The sequence below is a fragment of the Thermobia domestica genome, unplaced genomic scaffold, assembly GCF_964235325.1.
Source record: "Thermobia domestica unplaced genomic scaffold, izTheDome1.hap1.1 HAP1_SCAFFOLD_1716, whole genome shotgun sequence".
NCBI classification, from domain to species: domain Eukaryota; kingdom Metazoa; phylum Arthropoda; class Insecta; order Zygentoma; family Lepismatidae; genus Thermobia; species Thermobia domestica.
The window spans coordinates 3,516-8,153 of record NW_027657426.1 but is presented as its reverse complement, the minus strand read 5'-3'; the positions used below and the strand labels follow the sequence as shown (position 1 = coordinate 8,153).

The window sequence follows — 4,638 nt, the reverse complement described above, 5'->3', positions numbered from 1 at the left end:
CTAGGCTCGCTCGTTGGGCACAGTAGCAAATGAGTTCTGAGATCAGAGAATAAGAGTAGTTGCGTATTACAAACCATATACATATAACACATATCACACAAATATGAATATCGACCTTGCAAAGAATAAATCGTACTTAAGTGTGCATTTAATGTCATTACTATGTTGCAAAAGAAATTTAGGAAAGTTTTTTGATCCGCTCTGTTCATGATGTCATTGGGGCATAGTAATGAACAATAATAAATGTCGAGAACATATTGAACAGAGTAATTTCAGCCAAGCCAACGCAAGAGAGAAACATGAGTGCTTTAAGAATGTTGGAAATTCCTTTGTCTAGCATGAAGTACATGAGAATATGTGGTATGAGGTTTTCTTCCATTGCTGAGAATCTGGGCTCGACTGTCCTGTCCTCTGGGTAATATGAGCCCGATGTACGCAAATATCAAAAAAATGTAGCTAGCGACAATACAAAAGGTAATGATCTTATAATTAATAATGTAGTGGGAACTAAGCACATCGCTGTTTGGAGTATTCTAAAGATAGTGTGACTTCCTATGGGCTTCAATTACGATCGACGACTACACATACTAATTAATCGAATAGCAGCGAGAATTTCGAATGACACTAAGCAACTATCTCAGACACTTTTGATGAGTCTGTATATCGAAAACAATTCATTTCAATCGTAAATCTCCTCTATAAAGGGGTTTGTGGCCCTCATAAGGGCCGATTTGTATGAGATATAGGTCTTACATTTATGCCTTCTTCTCAGTTTTCTTGGGCAGAAGTACAGCTTGAATGTTGGGCAAAACACCACCCTGAGCGATTGTAACTCCAGACAACAACTTGTTTAATTCCTCGTCGTTACGGATAGCTAACTGCAGATGACGTGGAATAATCCTAGTCTTCTTGTTGTCACGAGCAGCGTTGCCTGCCAACTCAAGAACTTCAGCTGCCAGGTATTCCATGACTGCAGCCAAATACACGGGAGCGCCAGCACCAACTCGTTCGGCATAGTTACCCTTTCGCAAAAGACGATGGATTCTGCCTACTGGGAATTGAAGGCCAGCCCTGCTGGAGCGGGACTTGCTCTTTCCCTTGACTTTTCCACCTTTGCCGCGACCAGACATTGTTCAATATTCTTTCGTAATAAGATGAGAGGAAAAATTGCGGCCTCCACAGGTCTCCACAGGTTAACATGACAAGTTGGTCGAGTGTGAGTACCGGGCTAGAAGCCCCTGCCTCTTATATGAGATGATAATCCATTTGAAGTAACGGCATGTGAAGTGATGACCAAATCAGCCACTGTCGCTGATCGCCAGGGAATGTGGAGTCTGGTAGAAGTCCTGTATAGTGCCTGGGGAGCTGTGAGTCTGGTCGTTGCTGATGAGAGAGTATTAGCACTGGAAGCTTTGAAGAGTCCTGATTGGCAGCGGCGATGACCAATGAGGCAGCCTGGAGTGGCCCTCATAAGGGTGTGGTCCTGTATGTATGGAAAGGTCGTGGTTAATTAAAGAATTCACTAAGCATGTCAATGAAGATTGACAGCTTGTTGAACATGTCTTTTTCTTCTTTCAATTTCGGCGTATACTTCTTGAGGAGAGGGAGTAGTCTGAATAGTTCAAAGTCCTTCAATATTTGAAGAAAATCTTTGAAGGAGGTTGCGGCAGTGTCTTCTGGTGCTGAAGGAGGTGTATCTTTCTTCGGAAGAGGAGGCCAGGAGGTCCGGTCGTCTGTACTGGAAAAAGTCTTGGTTGGCTTCATGGTTGATGGGGTCGTGGAAGTGTCCGTCGTTTCAGATGCAGGGGTCTTACTGTTTTTCCCCTGGAGAAGGCGTTGAATTTTAGGGCATCCTGAGTAGTTGGCGGGGTGATCTCCCGTGCAATTGACGCATTTAGCAGACGTTAATGTGTCCCTTTTTTCACAAGCAAAAGTCCAGTGGTTACCGGCGCACTTGACACATCTTGGTTGCGCTTGGCATGTGCTTTGGCCATGGCCAAAACGCTGGCATTTGTAGCACTGTAGATAGGCTTTGGAGTGATATGGCTCTACTTTAATCTTCATATGGAGGAGGAGATCTTCTTTAAAAAAGGAGTTGGCCCTGAGTGTTTTCCTCATTATCACTAGAAAAAGGGGGAACAAAGTTTTCCCCGACGGTTCGTGAGCGTTCCGCTTGGACAGTTGAATGATGGAAAGGACTGGATAGCCTTTTTCCTTCAGCTCGGAAATTATGGCATCCACAGCCGTGTCTAGAGGTAAGTGGCGAATCACTGCTTTAATGACATCTTTCTTCTTTTGTATTTCTGTGGCGTACTCAAGGTTTTCAGCAGAGCAGAAATCTTGGATAGCTTGGAAGTCTTCTTGAAGAGTGCATTTGATCTTGAGAAAACCTTTCATGAAACGAAAGGTGGGCGTTTCTTTACATTATGAATCAAGTCAGTTTTGTTACTACTTCAAGCGTGCACCCGAGTGCATCAAATGAAAAGCAAGGCAGTTGGCGCGAATTGAAACACGTACTGTAATTTAAATGAAGTCGATAAATCGGCGGACACATCTAATTTTGCTGAACGAGTGAGTCATCATGCCACCAAAAACTAGCGGAAAGGCTGCAAAGAAGGCTGGTAAAGCCCAAAAGAATATCTCCAAGGGAGATAAGAAGAAGAAGAGGAGGAGGAAGGAGAGCTATGCCATTTACATCTACAAAGTTTTGAAGCAAGTGCATCCTGACACTGGCATATCTAGCAAAGCTATGAGTATCATGAACAGCTTTGTTAATGACATCTTCGAGCGTATTGCTGCTGAAGCTTCTCGTTTGGCCCATTACAATAAGCGGTCAACTATCACCAGCCGGGAAATCCAAACAGCTGTGCGCCTTCTTTTGCCTGGTGAACTTGCCAAGCACGCTGTAAGTGAGGGTACGAAGGCTGTTACCAAGTACACAAGCTCTAAGTAAAAATCTTCTTCAAGATTTTTCATTTCAAACGGTCCTTGTCAGGACCAACACATTATTCGAAAGAGTTAAATCACGAAATTTGCTTCATTCTGTTATGTAGAAACACCTTGAAATCCAATTTCTATATGCTGTTAGTAAAAAAGTAAAGCACATAGCGGAGATGTGTCGTGCTTGTATACGAAAGGCATTTACTCGCCGGAGATCTACACTTAGTCATAATAATTTACTTTTAAAAAGTGGTAATACATTCCGTGTTAAGTATAGTAGTAGGTGCACACGGATCGGAAATCAGGTTATTTTAATGTGCCGTGCAAATAAACAGGCTGTTAGTGTAAGAAATAGTGGGTATAACGCTTAGAATATCGATTAATCGCTATGAAATAATGTTGATAAATTATCTCTTGAAAGTACTATAAAATTAATGTTTCTAGTATTTTCGTACTTGAAGGATAATGAAATTTGAAAAAGAGATGCCAACAGCACCTGGTGTTCCCAGGCGGTCACCCATCCAAGTACTGACCAGGCCCGATGCTGCTTGACTTCGGTGATCGGACGAGAACCGGTATATTCAGCATGGTATGGCCGTTGGCAACTACCTTTTCTTCAATGTCCTGTTAAGGAAGTATGTTTTAAGTAAGAATTGACATTATTAACTATAAAGGCAAGCATATTAACGTCGTTAACATTACTTGGAATATACTAATATTCGAATAAATATTTGAATGTTCGAATGATGAGTGATTCGGATGTTCATAGTGCCACTATGTCCTATCGAGTTTACTATCACGAACCACGTATGAAATTGTATATAAATAAATAAAAATAAATCCTTTATTAAGTATTGATTACAGGAAAAAGGCAAACTTACATTCTTTAATGTACACAATGAAATGTATGAAAGATATTTTTAAGATATGTTTCACTTACCCTTTATAACGCAAGGTAGTTTTCAGTGTAGCATCCTCTTCAGCTGCGAGATAACGTAAGGCAGATGATCATTCAGTCGTGAAGCACTAAAATGTAATATACATTTTAACTATTATCGATAAGAATTATTTACTGCAGGGATGCAAATAAAGTGAGGCAAATTAGTAAATAAAAACCGATACTGTAACTGATAATGTAATTACGTATCTGTATTAGTTGTATATACAGTAATCGCACGATTATCCGCGGAGTTGGATGTTGGCATAATCGCGCATAATCAGCAGTATGAGCAGAAAAGGGAAATGAAATGAAATCTTTAGATTTACGTCGCATACTTATACCGGTTACGCTAAAGGAGACGGTGATGATGAGTACTGAATGAAGAAAGTGGGAGGAAACGGGAGAAACCCGAGAAAACCCATGAGCACGGTCTTTATGCACGACAAAGTTCACACGGCACGAGCTGGGATTGAACCAGGGACCCCAAGCACCGGAGGCCAAAAAAGGGACAAAAAGTCTTTCGTGCAACTTTCGTTTTCGGTAAAAAGTTTACACATAATTTAGAAAGAGTAGTTTTCTGGTCTTTTTATTTCACAAGTTGGTTCATGTCTATATTTTTTACATGCATAAAAAATTTTTCAACTCCCTTGCTTAGTTCCTGTTAAAGACCTCTACCTCTGATTGTATTTTTTGCACATATTCTTATTGTTTTCAGACAACATTTCTAAGAGCGTAATTTATCGTCAGCAAGAAAAGAA

General features: G+C 40.8%; 1 non-coding gene across 1 annotated transcript; it reads right to left on the bottom strand.

Moving 5' to 3' along the window:
- Window positions 1-3,424: 3,424 nt before the first annotated feature.
- LOC145678018 (5S ribosomal RNA) lies at window positions 3,425-3,543 on the bottom strand. Its single transcript, XR_014130162.1, has one exon. It is a non-coding gene; the product is annotated as a 5S ribosomal RNA (ribosomal RNA).
- Window positions 3,544-4,638: the final 1,095 nt, after the last annotated feature.